This window comes from Pagrus pagrus, assembly GCF_965226575.1.
Source record: "Pagrus pagrus genome assembly, chromosome: 8".
In the NCBI taxonomy this organism is placed as follows: Eukaryota; Metazoa; Chordata; class Actinopteri; order Spariformes; family Sparidae; genus Pagrus; species Pagrus pagrus.
In genome coordinates this window covers 26930522-26951544 of record NC_140192.1, presented here as the reverse complement: position 1 = coordinate 26951544, position 21023 = coordinate 26930522, and the positions used below count along the sequence as shown (strand labels likewise).

Here is a 21023-nt window from a genome sequence, read left to right as displayed (position 1 = left end):
TTCTTCTTCTTCTCACCTGCTCTATCAGAGTTTGTAAATGTTGCTTTGTCAACTCAAAGACAGCTATGTGGCTTTATATTATTGGCTCTATTTATCTGCTAGAATTTCACCAATACCGATAAATAGTCAATAATACAAATATCCCAGTATTGGGCTGATAATGTATCGGTCTGATATATATCAGGCGTCCCTAGTAGTATAGTCAGAGTAATGATTAGGGATAGACTGATTATCAGATGACTGATTATCGGGGACGATATTCAGCATTTTTCAGATTATCGGTATCAGTGTTTTTTGTGTCCGATTGGCCATAAAATAAATACATTAAAAAATGCAATACTTTGTCTCTGATGCGACATCCTTTCTCCGGCTGATGTCACCAAACCGTGTCTCACTCATCGTCCCGCCCACAACACTATCTGATTGGTGGCACGTCACAAGTAACAGCCTTCCAGCTATCAAAAACAAAAACCACTCACAGTAAGTTGGTCAGGGAGAATTTTCAGGATAATCATGAATATCCTCACATGAACGACTTTAAAAAGCCGTCCAGCTCGCTGGCGTACAGACGTATGTTGTTTTATTGATTTTGTTATGAATTGCCTCAGCTTGTCACCACGGCCGAAGGCTCGGCTTGAACATTGTAAGTTAAATCGGATGTAAAAACTGTGGGTTCCAAACTACAAAACAACAGTGAGAAGAGGCTACTACCCATCTCCTGTCCTATCTGTGATGCTGTGATTTGTTTGTTTCCAAACAAGTGATAATAGAGTTTTGTACAATATCATCAGTCGCAGTTCATATCATCCCATGCCCAGTCTGTAGTTTGAACTCTGGTCTCACGCATTGTCCTGCCTACAAGACTATCTGATTTGTTACACGTTGCAAGTAATTGTTATTCTGGTTATTTCAAAATTTGGACACTGAGATTTTTATTTTTACAGCGGTTCCAAATATCAGTTATCTGTATCTTTCTTGATTACTAATAATCTGTATCTGAAAAATCAGAAGGGATCAATCCCTTTTAACAGTAATAGCAGTAGACTTTGCTTTAGATGAAGTGAAATCCACTCCTACAGTCTTTGTTTAGTTGTAAGTGACTCTGCTACCTCTTTAAACATGTCCAGATGTTTTCTCTCTGTGTTTGTCTCTGTGTGTGGATTCACCTTCCTGCTGTCCCCGTGTTTGAAGCGGAGATGTGGGGGAGGTTTTAGGCATCTGTTAAAAACCAGCCTTGGTCAGATTTCAGCTGCCTGAGTTATTCTTCATGTCTGATTCAGCTACATATCACTGTGTTAGAGGCAATTATAAGTCAAGGGAATTCTGTGTTAGACGCTCGGGGGACAGGTCATGTCTGCAATAAAAAGCAATGTTTCATCACCTCTTTGATGAGGCGGAGCACGAAGAGTAAAAACCTCACTTTAAGTCTCTTGCTTGAAGGTTTTATGTAACATCAGAGCATCATAAGAGGTACAAGCAAATACACAGGGGGGTGTACAGAAGGTGACCTCGCTGTGCATCAGCTGCATTATGTCACCTTTTGATTCATTTGCAGTGATTCATCTGCACATGCATCAAGCTATGTGGACTGAGTTGGCAGTGTTTTTAAGGATACTGAGTAAACAGAGTAGAGCTCAAATTCAGAAAGCTCCTCGGACCAACTGTCAGTCTAATAAACGCTTGATTATGTAAAAAACTGTCCAAATGTAATGAAATGTTTCTCTGAATCAGTCATTCCCAGAGACTGAGAATATTTTATTTGGGTCGCCAAGTAAATTTGGAAACAATTTCTTCCATAGTTATTTAAGATTTATATTTGCAGGACACCCTTGAGCCACATGAAGAGAGCTTGTCTGTAAAATCAGGAGGCTCCTGACCTTCTTTCCTCTTTAAATCAGATTTAAAATGCTCCCACCACAGGCAGACAAGTCATTTATGAGAAACAATGGGAAATTAAAGAAGTAAAGATTTACATGAGTATAGTTTTATTGAGAGGAAATAAAAAACAATAAGCTTTTAACTCTGTTTAAATGCATTTATTTCTTTCTAACTGATTTCTAAAGTATTCAACATGTAAAAAAGGGTCAAAACTGCAAAAGTACACACAACTGTAATGAGTTGTGGTTGCAGGTTGCAGCGATATACCTGTTTAAAGATATACCATGGTATGAAAATTGATGGTGATTGCACCGTGTACATTTGTGTATCTACCGTATTGAATTCTACCATATTGGTGAAATATATATTTTAAGTTTCTATCAAGGCTAATGTCTGCCAGGACACTATATTTTGTGAAATTAAAGTAAATAGTCTTTTTTCATTCCTTTTAAAGGTGCAATATGTAAGAATTTTTAGTTGAAAACATTTTAATTAAGTAAAACTATCAACAGACTGTGAAGAAATCAATATAATAATAACCATCCTACCGTGAAAATCTCATACACTTGCAGCTCTTGTCACTCGTGCTTGTGCTCTCTTGTTACACTGCATGTGTGTTTTTATAGAAACCCATCTACAGACGGGCGTAGCAAAGCTAGCTCAGGCTATAAATTCTGCGGTATGTGGCACCGGTCGAAGCTGCATATACTTTCCCCTTTGAAAATAAAAATCAATAGAATAAAAAAAAAAATGATAAAGGAAAGATGTTTTATGGATAAATAACATGCTATTATTCCTGCTCTGACATCACTTGTTTCATTAATGCTGCATATATACAGTAAACATGCTTTATTACACACTGTTGAGCCATATAGAGGAATATTTAAATACACTTTAGTTATTACATCATCAGAAGAACAACACACAGACACCAACAAGTCAATCCCTATAATATTTCTGAACAGAAGGGCCACATAAAGAAAGTTAAAAGCATTTGTGAAGGCTCTGAAGGCATGTACAAGATCTGAAGCCCCATATGAGAAGTATTTGCTGCTTACAGCATGTAGTGTATATATAGCACTTGATATATTAGGCTCCCTTTACTCTTTGTGTTCCTTGTATTGTATTTCTTCATGTTTGAACTGCTGAATATGAGCGGCAGTGTTTCTGCCTGACTGTCAGGAGGGTTGTAGTGTAAGGAGCTTCTTCTTGTTGGTGTTATCCCCTCTGATAGAACAGAACACTGAGCAGCACATGTGTCTCAGGTTGACTGCCTGCGAGATGAGCCACTGAGCCGTTTGTCAGCCATTACCACGGCGCGGCGGCCAGGCCTGACGTTTATCGGTCCTCATTGTGCCGTTCGGTGTGTTACCTTCCCCCTCGGCTGGGATAAACCTGTCACGGCCGGGCCTGATGGACACCCGCTGCCTCCTCTGCCTCCTCCTTCCTCCTCCTCCTCTGGGTGCTCTGTTCCTGTCCCCAAACGTGGGCAAACCTCTGCCAGGCCACGGCCATCGATCTGAGCTCCCATGAGCCTTAGCTTCAAGGCTGTAGTGATGTTGTTGTACTGCACCAAGGACCTCGGTGAGCTTGTGTTATTGTGGATTTTGATGCATCTGTTTCACATCAGATGTTTGCTATATTTGTAGCGCAGCGGGTCACCCGCAGCCACTCGCTCTGCTGCAGGCTTATGGAGTGTCCCTGTGGGGAAACCCCATTTTGTCGCGGAGCCAGTGATCGTCCTCTGATGCTGGTTTTTGCCAAGAGCTGGGAGGAGAGTTGAGTGTGCTTTGTCCCATGTGTTTGTGTGTGTATGTGAGTGAGTTTGCTGACGTGTGTGCGATGGTGCACTCTGCCAGTGGTGGCAGCTGTGGTGTTTTTGTCCTGTCCCTGCAGGCCGTGTGGGGGTGCCCTGCTCTCCTGTGGGTTTGGGAGGAGCTCCTGTGGGCAGAGTTACTCGGACTAATGAGACAGCAGCCATAGTTTATCTCCATGGCTCCCTCTAATCAGAGCATGGATGACGACAAGGCACACACCACAGATGAAAACGGCAGGGCCCCTCTCTGTGGAGAGCAGCCTAAACACATCTGCATTTAGTTGGCATTGGAAAACGCAGGGCGTGGAGTCCGTAACACAAATACAGGAGAAGAACACCAGTCTGTGGTGAAATCCTGAACCCCAGTGCTTTGTATATACAGTATCACTCAAGGCTTAGAGGCTTATATATAGTGTGGATGAATATCTGGCCGAGGGCAGGGAGAGGATTGGCTCCAGGCCAAGGCGGATCGATCCGCTCTCCTCCCCAGAGGGGCTTTTGAACCTCTAAACACTGCTGTGGACTGATCCCCTTTCACTACACCCACTCCCATAGCAAAACACATGGGCTTATCTGCCATCTCCATCATATACCAACACTTATGGCCTGTCTGATGGATTTCACACTGCAGCTATTGCTTCTGCCGCCTGGCTTTTAAGCATTTGCTTTTTCTGTGTTTTGTCAAATGATGGAGGGATGGCACAAAGCAAAGAGAAGAGCAAGTTCATGTTCATGAAAGATGGATAAGTCAGTGATGATTGCTCATAGATGTAACATCAGCACCCAAAACATTATTATTATTCAATGAAGAGGGGTCACGCTGGTCACTGCTGTGACGTCATTTGACTGCAAGAGAAACTTACTGTATAGCAGGCGATCATTAAAGCACGGTAAACAGGTCAAAACACACAACACAGCAGCAGAAAAATGACATTGACTCACAAGGTGAAAGGAACGTAAATGTATCACTGAATTGATTAAATTGGACAGTATTTACTTGTTTAGTCACATCTTCAACCATGACACGTGTTTTTATATAACAGCATTTCATCTTTGAAACAAAATGTTGCGTCAGTGTATATCCCTGTGTGTTCCAACAATATGACTTCAGTTCTCACAATTAAAGGTACAGTGTGTATATGATTTTCTACAATGCGAAAAAAAAAACACAAGTCCCTCTGGAGCCAGTGTTTGGTTTGTCTTTTCTGGGCTACTGTAGAAACATGGTGGTGGAACATGGCGGACTCAGTGGAAGAGCCATTGTCACTGCCCAATGTGAGTGGCTGCTTGCTTTTTTGGACATACGGCAACACCACTTGGACAAAAACAACACAGAACTGCTTTATCGACATGAAAATCTTAATTTAAATTTGTATTATTTTCAGGTGATTAAACACTAATGAGAACAATGAGAACATGAATATTATATTCCATATTTGCTGACACACTGGACCTTTTAAACAGACATTGTTAGTCGTTGCCTAGTAACATCTTTTTTCTTCACCATTGCTCATTAAAATCTTTCTGCATGACTCAGGCAAGAATGTTCACAAATGAAATAATGTTATAAAGTTTTACCCATGTTGTGTTTAGTTATGTTTGCAGACTTCCTTCGTCATCCTGTCGTATCATCTGATGTCTTCCCGGAAGTATATGTATGAATTTCTTTGGGTTGGAACAAAAAAATAACAAATGTCTTGTCGTTTTTAGACATTTTAAGGCAGAAATGTTAGATATTATATCTTTTTTAAAAGGTGATTCTATGTCAGGAGTTGTGTTTTTATGGCCCTTGAGTGTAAAACAATATCAGTTTTGTGTTGATAGCCAAGTGGGTTTGTTGAGAAATCGCTGTGTGTCACCTATACAGTGCTGCGGCGTGTTTTCGTGCGCCACAGAAGTTGACTGCATGTCGCCTAGCAACGCTGGCCCGCAGATATATGAATACAACTTTAATTTGGCTCATAAGTCACATTGAGATTAAAATCTCTTTTACAAGAAGTCAGCCAATCTCTGCCAAGCAAAACCTCAACCCAAAGAGTTGAACCATTGATGCCATTTTCACAAATGTCTGAAAAACTGAATATAAATACTTAAAGAATCATTACAGTTTACATTTTCGGCAACAAAACAAAATGTCAGTTCAACACAGACGGTGTGCAGTGTACGATGAATGTGTGAGTCTGTGCTTTTGTGTGTCTGTTGTTGTAAAGGCCATTACAGCTGTTTGGTGCTCACTGTTGTGAGATGGTCCATGTGTGACTGCAGAGATAACCCCTATCAGCGGCTGTTGGCTGCTGTGTTGCCGGTGTGGGCCTTTGTTTGTTTTGGTTCCACAGGCGTGAGAACCTCCTCCCCTCTGGCTTATTTCCCTCAGCCAACAGCCCTCCACAATGATTTACAGTGAAAAAAACGCCAGTAGACAAAGATGAGATGGTCGTGTTCTCATGTCTGTTTTGTGTTAAGCTGACAAACAGCAGAGGCTGCGGTTGTGGTCTGGATGCTGCCTGTAAACTTGCAGAGCATATGTAATGCTGCAGATTGCCGAGGAGGGCAGCGCTTTAGGTTTTGTTTGTCTTTCATGTACTTCAGTATGTAGTAAATGTGTGTGGGAACTGTTCTGGTGGTCTGTGGGAGGAAGCTGTAAAAAGGATTCCCGCCATGTACGCGCTAAAGGTCAGGTGCTGTATGCATCAGCTCTGACTGTGAAATCCCACTTGCGTCAGAAGAAAGCAGAGTGAGCAAAGAGTGGAGCCCAAAGACTCTAAATTCCTGAATTTAGAACAGAAATGTCAAGAAAGAAGCAGTAATAGAGACGAGACAGAAGCCGGCACTCAGGAGCTTTTATATTACAATGTGTCAAAGTGTTTTCTTATGTTTTACAATGTGGGGCTGTTGTTTTGGTCAAACGGATTGTAAATCTAAAGACGGACCATGTACAGTATACTGTATAATACTCTGTAGTAGGGCTGACACCAACAGTTATTTTCATTATCAGGTAGTCTGCCAATTATTGTCACAATGAATCATTTGTGAGTATTGCTCATCAATAGGGTTGCGTGAGGTCTACTGAGTTGGCACATGTCCACAGTGCTATGGATGATGACGTTGTTGGGGGTGGGGGGGTCACTATGTGTTTCTGTATTTGACGTTGTGTGTCCCCTCAGAGTTGCCGTAAGACGGCAGTGTTGTCAAAAACACTGAAATACAAATAAGTATCGATACTGAATATTTTGAAATGTTTTCATTACTCATTTCTCACAGTGTCAATGCTCCAGTACCAGCTGCATTTTTGCACTCTTCTCTCTGACAGTGATGTAATACATACAAGCTGTAGTGCCAACATGGGCAGGAGTAAATTAACTTCCTGTTGTGCTTAACACACAGAACACAAGCCTTGTTATATTTGTCTTCTATGCCACAGTGTTTTTATTTCAATTTTAACATCAGAAGATCAGCTTCACAATCATGTATCATTCTCTATAACTGCTGTATGGACAGGAGAAAGGATAGTATACGGTACATATATGCACCCATATACAGACATTTGCATACTTATATGTATAAAGTTACATACACACGAAAAATACAATCAAAAATAGACATTACCGTACCATGACAGCACTATAAGGCAGTAGTTGCTAATTAGCACACCAATGTAGTCACTGATAAACAAAACCTAACATGACTGTGTTTGCCACCGGCGCTCTGACGGCAACCTACAGCTGTCTCACCCAGTGAGCGTCCGGCATGCATCCCCATGGCGAGTTTTAAAGGGTCGCAGTCTCCCCACCACACGTCCATAACTTAGCTGTGTTTGGACCATTGATACAGCAACTTAAATCTGGTTGCAGCGGCGGAGCCAAAGCCCTATTTATTCCTATGAAAGCTTCTCATTGGTACCTGAAGCCAAAAATGCTCGACATCCCGGGTATAAAATTACTTGGATCATGTGGTGGAGCCCATAGTGTGCACTACAGGCTTCCACTAACCGTGCTGGCTAATTTCCGGTTTGGCGCCCGACTAACTTGAATGAGGACTAAGTGATTTAATCTTGCGTCTCTTTCACACTTTCCAAATGTCATTGGACCGAATGGCTCAAATTATGAGAGTGAAACGACTCATTTCATGATGCCCAAAAAATGTATCCGCCATTTTACAGCTGCTTCTTTCACAATATAAGCTTACTTAGGCCCCAGACCTTCACGTGGTGTTGTAATTACACAGTTTGGCCACTAAGAAAGTTGCCTTCAGAGCCTGGGGGCTTGGTTCGGCCTCAGAAGCTTGAAAACAAGGTTAGCCGAATAATATGCAGTCAAATGTGGTTGTACACTTTGCACTGCTACGCTCGTCTGTTGTGCCTCCGCTCCCTCAATTGAGTGGTAAGCTAGCACATTTGTTGTTGTTTAACAGTAAGACAGCTGCCTTTTACAAAGTCAACAAACAGCCTTATTATTGTTTGTGACTTTGCCATTTACGGTGTGGTACCCTAAATACTTCCACACATTGCTTCTCAGATGTTTTGGTGTCTTTACTGTCTGCTCCGGATGACCCTGCTCGCTGTTGTCGTTAGCTTAGTTTACTGCTGGGTAAAGAACCATAAGTCAAGCTGATGGTGAAGTTTTAGAGCGCCCTCTGCTGGATCGTAAACTACAACAAACGGCCTAATGCACTGACAGACTGTACATTTCAAACAGGCTATTACCGCTCGAATATTAACTTTTCACCCCACATTCGAACAACTGTACGAATTTTGAATAAAAAATGACAACCCTGTTGCCCAATAGTTGATGACAATCAGCCACTGGCTACAAAACTTTCCCTGAGCCCAAAGTGACGTCTTCAGATTGCTTCTTTCGTCCAATCAGCATTTACTCTTCATTTACTGTCATAAATGACAAACAAAAAACAGCAAATCCTTACATTTGAAGAAGCTGGAATAAGCAAGTGTTTGACATTTTTGCTTGAAAAATGACCGAATTGATAAATCGATTGTCGAAACAGAAGATGATTAATTTTTTTTCTAACTTATCAACTAATCTAATCTAAGCAGCTCTTCTCTCTGCAGAAAGTCACCTCCAGACAACATTCTCAGTCTGGACTAAAGATAAACAGACGTGACATAATGACCAAATTCTTTTTCTTTCAAAGCTTTTTGTAATTAGCGTAATTAATCAGTGAAGGTCTTTAATCAAACTGGTGCTTAGCCAACGCAGTGCTAAGGTGTGACTGTACACAGGGGTCCATTATAGCCCAAAGCAGCTGGCTGAATTCCACTTGGATGTCGGCAGGAAAGGGACTGGAGCGGCGCTGTGGAGAGGGAAGAGGTGGGGAAGAGGTGGGGGTGGGCAGCTGATGGAGGTGAGGAGAGAAGAGGAACAGAGGGAGAGGTGGAGTGCTTTCCTGATGGAAAGTGACAGTCAGTGGTGGAGGGAGGGATAATAACAGTGAAAAGACCCTCAGCTGTGCACATTCCCCTGCTCTCTCTCTCTGTCTCTCTCTCTCACACACACTCACACACTCTCACACACACACACACACACACACACACACACACAGCTTTTGTCTTGTTGCTGTACACTTCCCCATCCAGGGCCTCAAGGTGTGCTTGTTTTAATTAAGAATTAATCCGGCCGTTTTGTATCTGACTTAATATTTTGTTTAGAGAATGTAACACGATGGATAGATATACTTTATTGATCGCTTGAGGGGAATTGTTATGTTACTGCAGCATTATCAAAAGAAGATTTAGAGAGCCAAATTATTTAAAAACAATACAATCAGATCTGCAGAACACTGAATATTGAATAAGAAAACACAAGAGGCATACTGTATGTCTGTCACAGGCCATTTACTGTATATGGTCTGATAAGCAGCCAACACAAGAAACTATAACCAAGATTCTTTGTTTTTACTGACACAAAATGTATATCAAGCAAAGCTGAGCATTTCTAAAGTGGTGAAGCACATTTTACTCCTTTTACTCGAGGATGTTTTTCTCAGTTTCATTAACATTGCAAATTTCACCGTTTTCGTTAATTTCTCAGGGAGTCATGCATGCATCTTGATGCAAAAAAGTCAAGTGTTTAGGTGGCTGGTATATATGAGGAAATACAAAAGGGGACTGTTGGGCCTTGGCAGAGGTATGCACTCTACTGATTGCAATTCTAGTATTTTTTGTAACTTGCCTGTAATGATTAAATGCAGCTCTCAATCAATTATGCCAGCTGCCTAGTATGAGGTCATATTATGCTTTCTGGGTTTTTGCCTTTCCTTTATTGTGTTTTGTAGCATTTTTGTGCACGTAAAAGGTCTGCAAAGTGAAAAAGGCCAGAGTCCATGCCAAAGGGAGTTTTCCTGCACTGCCTGAATCACCTGGTTTGGAGTCGAGCCTTTACTTCCGTAACTTATGTGCATCACTATGTAACAGGCGTAACATGCATATATATTATAAAGTATATACGGCTGTACTGCAGCCATGGTTACCAGCTGTAATGGCGTTATTTTGGATCACACTACCTTGCTCGGCATGACCCGCCCTACTCTGCCTCTGATTGGCTGCATCCTGACCATTCAGTAATGCGCATGTGCAACTCTCACCAAAGATTGAACAGAGGTGAGGTGTCTCACTCTGTAGCTTAAACAGAGCATTCAAGACACAGTGTGTAAAGGGATGCTGCAGCGATGCACCATATGAGAAAAATAAAATGTTTTTTTTTGAAAATAAAGTATGAATCTGTAAATTAGCTTAATATGATCTCCTTTAATATATTTCATCACTTGAAATGTGGTGGAGTTTATCTCTATTTCTGCATTATCTATTGGGGCTATTGTCATCACCAATGTCTAATATGTCAAATCTGAATAATGTTGAAATCACCAATATAAGGTACCTCAATCAGTAACTCGGGGCCACTGTCTAATGTTTTCTATCAAAATACTCACACTGCTGTCACTGTCAGCAGGCAGCTGCAGACACTGAGCTGCCCGGCAGTAATGGTGGTGACACTTGATGGCATAACACACAAATTGGCTGCTGGATTTATCTATATTGACATGAAATGTAGGAGATTAAGCAAAATTGAAAATTTCTCAAGTTCTGAAGACACTTTACTCCTTTTACTGAAGCAATGACTGATATCTGGAGCTAAAATGCAAGCAGCAGCAAAATAAAACATTTTAATAAGTATACTTTTACTTTATTGAGGTAGTGAGTGGTAAAATATCCGAAAATGTAGAAAAATGCCCCACACCACAATATTCCAGAGCTGAAGTTGAAGTCTTTAAATTATTTGTTTTGTCCCAAACATTTCCAAATATATTCAATAAAGAAAATTAAAGTAGCATTAGTTATTCGAATAATACTTTCAGCACTACACTTATTAAATATTTTGTTTCATCCCTATAAAACATCACTCAGGCTCCTATTCCCTCTTAAGAGCGACCTTCCTTGCAGGGTTGCAGTACTTTGGTCCGCCCGTCCACATCCTTATTACACATCCGTCCGTGCAGCTTCTGGCAGCCTCCGGCGTTGGGAGCAGAGACGTCTCTCCAGATCTGCTTTTAACTTTTAATCCAGCGAGTCACCACTTTTAACTTCTAAAGTGGATATCTTACTCTTTTATCGGGGAAGCAGCTTTAAAGCTGCTCTCTGCACCGCTTGCTTATCAGGCCAGTCTGGGAGGTCACTCAGATTGTAAGCTGTTGTCTGCCTCAGCCCATCAGCTGGCTTCTGCAAAGATAGGAGTAGAGCATCTTCTCTAAACTGTTTGGGTAAACTATCATCCATCTCCTGGTTACATTTGTTGACAGATCTGTTGTCGAAGTGTGTTGTGCCATCCAGGATTTTATTCAGAAAAATGTCATGGTCACTCGAGTCAACAGAGCTGTTACAAAACGTGATAAATAAAGTGAATGTTGACCTGTATTATGTGGAAAAGAACAATGTTATGTAGCTTTATAGGCCTGGAGCTCTTCTGTACACAAAGCAGATGTCAGGTAGTTGTTATATTGAACAGGGACAGAGTGCTGCTGCTGTAACACATGACTGTCTTTGATCTACAGGAGTGCGTGGTCGAACATTTACAGAAAGCTTCGTCTGACTGAGACCAGAGCTGCACTGACGCAACTCAAGCTGCCAGCGGTTGCAGCGAGCCAAGTTCAGAGCTCTCTTGATCAGTCTCGGTGAAGGCAGAAACACAGAGTGGGACTTTTTGTTTTGGTCTCTGTATTTCCACTCACTTCGCAAAAAATGCACCCTTAGCTCACTTCGGCGCAGTGGCGGCATGACAAATCGCTAAAGCCGAAACCGGGATGGTTTTCTCAAAAGCATCTTAGTGGTAAGACGGTCGTCATTGTTCCTGTGTGAGCCACTGTAATGGCCAAAAATGATCTTTTTAAGTCTGAACACACAGGCAGGAGTTACTCGCTACTCCAACACTGTAGTAACAACCAAGACGCTGCCACAGTGTAAATTCTGTCAACATCTTCTCATTGTATACAGTATGTTTCTTCACAGATTACACTGACACTCTCTGTCTAAAATAGGACTTTATTTATTCTACATATCCATTACCAACTCACCGAGGCACTCCCAGTTCATGTCGTGGATTTTCTTGAAAAGAAGTAAAGATGTAAAAATTCATGGGACGACTCCAAAGACTTTTTTAGTTATGAATTTTTGAAGTTTGGCCCTCAGAGCTAAATTGAATCATTTTTATGATTCTGTGTATGTGTACTGGAATCTTCACCAATTCTAAGCCTCTTATTCTTTACCGGAGTGGGTTGAGATTTCTCCTCAACAAGAGACCCTGAGAATAATTTACAACATGTAGAGTGTTTATGTAAATTGTTGTTGAATGATCAGAGGAAACAAATTGATAACAATTCATCATTTTTTCCATGAACGAAAAATCTTCTATTTCCAAAATCATCTCCACTAGTTTTCACTTTCTTGCAAACAAATTTAGATTTTTTGGAAGTATTAATAATAGTTCTATTCCAACTAGAAATTACTAGGTCTTGTATAAAAAATAAAGTGCCTCAGATCTCTGGAAAAAAAACACTCATTTTGACACATTTTGACCGTATAATTTCCCAAAAAGGATTATTTAAATTTACTTGAAAATTTCAAGCAAATTTCAACCCAAACCAGTGAAAAATAAGCAATTGATGAGGCCAAGATAACCCATACAAAAAATGGTCCAAACTTTCAAAATTCAGCTATGGGATTGTGCAAGGTCCCATGAATTTAATTAGTTTGTAAGTTTTTACATCATTTTCTCAAGAAAATCCTAGACATGAATTGGTAAGTTTAAAAAAAAACAATAAATTATATATACAAAACTTACCAAATGAAACAAGGAAGGTTATTTCCAACTTGCAAGTGCAATTCAATGCTAACATGGGAAAAAACTTTAACTAATTCTTACTGAGCCACGTTTTTTTTTCTCAAGCAATGTTGCTCTAGTGACAACAATCCCCTGACTTTTCATCCAGATAAAATTACAAAAAGTGCTAATTATCAAAGGTTTGCACCAAGATGGTGAACCTAGTAAAGATTGTACCTGCATGTTAGCATTCTGACATTAGCCATTAGCTTAAAGCACCACCTGCAGCCGTTAGCATAGCTGTAGACTGTTGTAGTAGTCTCATAACAGTTAGCGCTGAGAGGATTAACTGAACAACAGCAGTTGTAGAGCCAATTGTAGTTGTAGAGCCAATAGTATTGCAATATCCTGACATGTAGTAATGATCATGGTTGGTTGCAGGCGTTGTTTGTTCTCGAGGTTTTGTCTGCCGTCGCCTGCGTGCTGAATGCACAGTGGCTGGTTTCGGTCTAATGGAAATGAGAGGAGGAATTACTGCGACAAGGAGTGCGACGAGCACACGCATGCACGTAACAGGTTCACATTCCCTCACATTCACACACAGAAAACAATCACTTATTTTGATTGTTTGCAGCCCAGGCGCTCAGCAGAATATCAATATGAGTCTCTCTCTCTCCCGGTCACCCTGCTCTCCTCCTCTCTCCGTGTCACCTGTAAGTGCTTCTAAATCATGGCTCCTGGTCAGAGTCCAAGTCCTGTGACTGGTGAGTGTGAGGAACATCCTGCAGCAAGCTGTGAGATGAATATTTGCCAGGCGCTTCTGGCAGAAACTCCTTCAAACCTCCATTGTTGCCCCTCAAAAGAGCTGCTCACACACTGTCACTTCTTCTGACATTATTAATGAGACCCTGCAGAATTTATATTACTTTAGCCTCAAGGTGATTTTTTATCAGACTTCAGTGGTAATTGCTTCTACACTGCCCTGTCCCTTTGTAGGGATGCATTCAATCAGAGACATTTGTCAACATACGAAAGGAATGAAATCACTTCAGCAATGTACTTGACCTGAAATACCTGTTGGTTAAGACTGATAGTAAATCAACCGATTAAAAAAAAACGCATCACGCAAGCAGTGATAATTTCATTAGGGAACTTGACACCGGAGCAGATTTATTATTCCAGAAAACAACTCCACAAGACAGAATCGTCTGAGAAAAAGGCAAATAAGGCATTATCTGAAGTACATACGCATAAATATCTTTTTTCCAATATTAAAGTGTCAAAAACAAAGAAAACCGGCGTTTCATTCTTCAGATTGTGAAAAAAGACGATAAAAAAAGCGTAGAATGAGTTAAAATGAATTATGTTAGATAATGTGTGGCCTCACTAAAGCCAGTATTCATGGAGTCATGAGCGAACTGTAAAAACTGAGATACAAAGCACGCTGTGGAGCAAACTACTTCAACGTACTGCAAGAAACCTTTAACTGATATCAGTGCCTCTATATGACCAACATAACCATCAACAAGAAGATTGACTGATTTGTATAACTGGCTGCCCAGATGAACTGCTGCCACTCTGGTTTGAGACATATTTTCTTGTTGTTTGCCGTCGTATCCTTCATTTGTTGATGAGCAGAGCTCGATGCTCTCTGTGATTCTGCTGGCCTCGGCTGCAGCACTTGTTGCACCATCAATTGTTGTTTTCTGTTTATTAGACTGGCCCAGGGACGTCTGCCTCGCCTTCAACACTTCAGACCGTGTTGTACTGCTGTCAAACCAGAGCTCAGGGCTGTTGCTGGTGTATGCAGCTTTTGAATCTCGCGTCCATGTATTTTTTTTTTCAGGCAGGAATCACAGGCAGAGTACTGGGACGAAAAACACGTGCAGTGTGAGAAAAAAACATCGCACATGTCCTCCCAGCGGAGGCAGAACCAAACTTTTGCTTAATAGAAGTTTATATTTAAGCCGTGATCAGATCATGTGACTGGTTCAAGACGTAGCAGTGAAAAAACTGCCACATAGAGAGGTTCCGTCAAAATTGCTGGTTTAAACTAAAATACATTTTATTTAAAAAAAAACATTTGTGTATGTAATGTGTATAGTATGCAAGATTAGTGCTTGATATTGTTAGATACCTTGACTTCAATACTGGTTCCTGAACGCTACTTCTTGACGTACCAATTTTCTGAGATCCGTTTTAACAAAAGATAACATGACACATACTCGAGGTGAGCCCCGTCTCTGGGTGTAACCTAGTGTTTTTTCCTGCACGCCTAGAGACAGCCAATCACCAGCACTATTAGATCTTGGCACAGCGAGCATGCTGCATACACTACATATTGGCTCACTGACGCTGATGAGATGAACTCCTTCAGCATTGAAAATTGGGATGGGACCTGTGCGTTTTGGGTCCAATATGCTGATACAGTATGCCACAAAAAATACAAAACATTGGCATGGTAATCATTTGTTAAAAAACAGCCAAAATAGCCCGACACTAAACAAATGTATATGCTGCTGGACATTTCGGCTGCTGATATTTTCACCTGCCAAATGAGTACACGTGATGCCGGCAAAAAGCTGCCATACAACCGGCTACTGCAAACGCTTCGTCCAGCTGAGTTTTAGTGTTCTGGGTAGTGTATCACTTAAAGCCCAATAATCTCAGCCCCTATCAGTGCAACATAAATTGAATTTCAGAGCTGACCCTCATCTGTTCTAATTAAGCCTTCCCATAAAGTCATAATTGAATTATTCTGTATAAATTATCTGTTTCTAGCAGCTATTAGAGCCCGGAGAACATGAAGTCATCTGCGTGAACTGACATAACCCTGTAAACAACCTTTCATTATAATACAGTGGGATCGTACTTTCAATACACAGTCTCCCATAACAATATCATTCACGTATCAGCAGCTTTCAGTTCCTCCTTCGCCGCCACAGATCTGATGACTTCTGAAAAAGTGGATTTGTGAAAATGAATTCTCCTAGAAGCTTTGACCTCAGAGTCCATGTAGCACCGTTACGCCTCTGCAGTCTCGATAAAGCCCATTGGACTCATGTTCAGTTTAAGCTCGCTAAAAGCTTTTAGCGATCCAACAGCAACTTTCCAACCAGGACACGACCCTGATTTTATTCAAGCCTCTGACACTTAGCCTCGACGAGCTGGTTGCCTGAATATTCTCTGTTCTTCTTAATAGACCTAATAGTCAGATTTAGGAAGTGAACATTGCACAAATATGGCATTAAAAATAATTGAGCTATTAAGGTGAGCTATTAATACTAAAAAAATGAACGTCTCTCCATTAATTTTGTGGTGTGAACACAGAGGAGATGTGATTACACTTGTGATTCAGCAGGGAAAAGGTCTGGGCCTGATATTAAAACCTCCTTTGGAAAGTAGAACACAGTTAAGGAGACGTTGTGTTTGGTAAATCTATTAAGAAATGGACAAAATGGACACAAGCGTTTCCTCCCTGCAGGGCGGTCACATGGCCTCTGACCTCTCTCACACCATGTCTACTGTACTGCTGATCAGAGCTGACCACTGTAGTCTGGCGCGGTGACAACTCGCTGTAATGTAACCAGACGTTTCCTCTGATAAGACCTGACCGCGTCTGACAGCCATGAAGCGAGTTTATAAAAGCCTGTCTCAGCAAACTCATTTACTGCACGCTGTTCATCTCAATGACTCAGCCTCCCTTTATTTGTCAAATGTAATATTCCGAGCAGTCTTTTCCCTCTTGGTGCTTCCCGGGAACAGCTTTGATGTTATTATATCATTTGTCAGAACTTAAGTATCCTTGTTTGTCAGTGGTGAAGTGTAAAAAGTACTCTTTACTCAAGTACTCTACTTAACTACAAATTTGAGGCACTTCTACTTCACTTTTCTTTGTTTTCATGGCTACTTCAGTACTCCACCAAATCTCAGAGGGAAATATGGTACTTTTTACTTTACTATATCCTTAATGCTGCTGGACTGTGGATTTCTTTGCGAAGGACAAAGGATTGTGACTTTGTGCAGGTTCTCCAGTGCCTAGTCTCAGTGCCTCTCTCCACTCCACTAGCACAGAGCAACAGTAGTTCATTTAGAAATGAAGTGCGCTGGCATAAACTAACAACCAGCTTCCAGCACAACACAGAAGTTCCACAGAGCTCCTTTAAATAACGTTTTAAGTTCAGGACTTTTACTTGTAATAGAGTTTGTGCAGTGTTGTGTGAGTACTTTTACTCAAAATACTTCCTCTATATATATTTCTGCGTGTACATGGCAGCCGATAATGACCTTTCTCAGAAGATTCTCAAAGGTTCAATGCACATATTGTGAATGATTCATACTGTATATGATAAGTATTTAATGTGAACACAACCACCCACAGGTTCCGTGGAAATGAGTCAGACATGTATGACGTCTGAAACATTCACCACAGTAAGAGATGAGGTGGTGATCATGTGGAAAACTTCCTCTTCTTTCTAGAACTTGACCTTTTTGCTGCCCTAGTTTGCAAAGTTCAGATTGTATTCAGTGACGCTGCAGTCTGCACACACCTCATAGACTGATTGATACCAGATCCAGTCATGTAGCAGTTAAGTGTTGCATGTACAGTGTGGCAGAGGTCATCTGATGGAGAGCCGTGTGAGCCATTTCTCATGTGACGTGGTTCGGCCATCAATCAGCTTTCTGCTGAGCGGGCAAAATGGTTTCACTGATGTACAGTCTGTCGTGACGGCTGACATGAAATATCATGTTGTCACAGTTGAGCAGCATGCTGGGTGGTGTGTGTGTGTGTGTGTGTGTGTGTGTGTGTGTGTGTGTGTGTGTGTGTGTGTGTGTGTGTGTGTGTGTGTGTGTGTGTGTGTGTGTGTTTGTGTGTGTGTGTGTCACTTTTACTTGTATTGAATAGAGGGAGGAGCAGTGCAAGGTCAGCTGTAGGACTAAATGGTCTGAGTCATTTTGAAACATCACAATATTCCTATTGATATCACATTAATGTCACCATACAATATATTTGTATCTATATTGTATGCTTTCTGATGTTGACGTATACCATGATATGGCAAATGCATGCATAAATCACATACTGTAGGGCTGCAAATTATAATTATCTATACGATAAGTTATTTTAGTCTAAAAAATGTCAATTTGTGAAAAATGCTCATCACAATTTGTCTAGAATCCAGAGTAACAGCTTCAAGCTGCATGGCTTTTGTCAAGACTCTTCATTTACTGTCATAAATGACAAAGGAAAGCAGCAAATCCTCACATTTTAGAAGCTGGAACCAGCAAATGTTTGACTTTTTCTCTCCTGAAAAATGGCTGAAAAAATTAATAGATTTTCAAAATAGTTGTGGACCACTTTTCTTTTAGTCAACTGATTGATTTATCATCTAATTGTCGCAGCTCTGAAGTCACACTCCATGAAATAATCAAACTGATGTACAAAGCAATGATCTGTGTCCCATTGTTAGATATTACAAGAGATGAAAACATTATTTACTGATTTGTTTGATACAGTTTCTCCATCTCTCGTGATATCATGAAGACTTCTCTCATCTTCATGATATTATGACCCTAAACCCTCATTAATGTGTCCAAGGGTCATATTTTCTGGTTCCAGACAGACCTGCAGAACCTCCAGCTGACAGCAGGCTTTTCATCCACCAGGTGTTCCTTTAAACGGTGTTGTCTACTTGCAGAAGGCGAGTTTATTTTATTGGTTTACTTGACAGGGACGTTACATGTGGGCACTGTTACAACTTAATAAAATGCAACAGATGCAATGTATATAGGGCCTCTAGCTGTAGCTAATTTGCAGGCTTTTGAGAATAAAACATAATGCAACAGTTAAAAACAGGCACAGAGACTAACAATAAAACGGTCAGAAAATCAGCCATTACAAACCGTGACTGCAACAGCAATGACTTAGAACAACAATTAACAACAATGACTGACAGTAATGATTGAGCAAAATGAAAGAAAAAAGAAAAAGAGAAAATATAGTACTTATGTTATTTAAATCATTGTAACTGAGAGATAACATTTTTAGTGCAGAATTTTATACAAAGCTACACACACTCACACACACACACATATTCCAAAAGATGAGACATTCCTGTTTTGTAAAATGACTTTTTAGGCCGACATTTTCAATCATCTCTTGCTCTGGAAGGTGAAAACAAAACCTGACATTGACATTGAACATTCTATCAAAATGAAAACAGTCCAAACTGACAGTGCATTTGAAATTGACTGTGTACGAGGTCAGATTGTTAAAACAAGTGAGTCATGGTGAATAACGTCTCTCTCCAATATCTACGGTAAGGTCCACATAGCTTTTTCACCTTAGAGACCTCAGCTCCATATAACTCGTTTCAACTGAATCCTATTTACTGTATGCACAATAAAAGTGTGGTCATAAAATCATAGTACATTCACAAACATTCTGCATTAGGTTACTGCATATTAGAGCTGCAACTAATGACTATTTTCATTATCAATTAATATATTAAGTTATATTTCCTATAGAATGTCAAAAAAGTGTGAAAAATGTTGAATTTTTTTCACATTGGTGAAACACGTTTTACCATTTGATGTTTAATATGTTGTGCAGTATCACTTGGCAGCACTGAGTTCAAACTGGCCTGATGCCAGAATATAGAAGCTCTGTAGCACCCAGGAATAAGAAGTCATTGGTTGGCAGCTGTCAGGGATGAGAAGATATGTTGTGATGAAATAAAAAGCCTCTGGAGTTCACGAGGGATAAGTCGGCAAAAATCCCCGAAAATTAGAGAATGTCATACGTCAGAAGGAAACTGAAATGTTGACAAATGCTGCGTCGACCAAAGAAGTTGTCATTGTTTCAGTTTTGTGTGCAGGATCTGCCGTCTTTACTTGAAACGATCACGTGGAGGGATTTTGTTTTCCATGTGTGTGAAAGTGACTCCTCTCTGCTAACAAGAAGCCTGTTTTACTGTAACCCTGACACTGCTCCTTGGCAGTGCTGGCCTGTTGTCATGTGTAGCCAAGGCTGCAGGTTTCTCTCTGTGTGTGTGTGTGTGTGTGTGTGTGTGTGTGTGTGTGTGTGTGTGTGTGTGTGTGTGTTGTATAACCTGGAGCTGTGCCTCCTACTCCCTTGTCCTTGTGACGTGACGGCGCGGCGCTGACACGCTAACGAGGTTCCTGCTGGACCTGATGAGGCTGAAGTGGTGTGAATTGGACGAGACGGACTGTGCAGTGAAACACACATATGCTCGCACCGCACATTCAGGCACGCTCACCTCTTCGGTGTGCACCAATTCTGGCGTTAACGATTAATCTGGCAATTATTTGCACAATTAATCGTTTAGTCAATAAAATGTCGAGAAAGAACTGTGAAAAATGCTCAACACAACAGCTGACATGACATTTGTCATTTACATATCCCAGCCACCAGGATATTATGTTACCAGTTAACTTTATTGCAAAATACAGTAACATCCAAGGTTGACGTGTACCAAATGTGGTATATCACGTTCACATTATATGCTTATTAGTCCCCTCGCAGCAGGAGGTGGAGAGGAAGGTGGTGCCGTTTGCGAGCCAACAAGGCTGCCAAACAGACAACGGGAGTTCGAGTCACACCAGATGATATTTTTAAGGACACCTGGTGGCATTTTTGAGGTGTCAAAACCAAAAGACAGCATAAGCATAGCGCTGTGACAAAGGAGAAATTTGAAAATTTCCACATGAACAACCTGAAAGTTGCAACATAAAGAAACATTCAGTTTTAACTTGTCTGTGGTTTTGCAGAAATGTACTTGGCTCTGTTGTCATTTACCATAATAAATGACAAAGAAAAGCAGCAAATTGCCATGTTTAAGAAGTTGGAACCAGCTAATGTTTGACGATTTCGCTTGAAAAATGACTTCAGTGATTAATACTAATTTTACTTTCAATAAAATAACAGATTAATCAACTCATTGTTGCAGTTCTTGTTCACATGTACACAGATACACAGTCGC

The 21023-nt window shown here is 40.8% G+C and overlaps 1 protein-coding gene across 4 annotated transcripts in view; it reads left to right on the top strand.

Annotated features, from left to right (window-relative positions):
• dtx1 (deltex 1, E3 ubiquitin ligase) overlaps positions 1 to 21023 on the top strand; it is a 56316-nt gene that overhangs the window by 2461 nt on the left and 32832 nt on the right. The window lies entirely within an intron of this gene.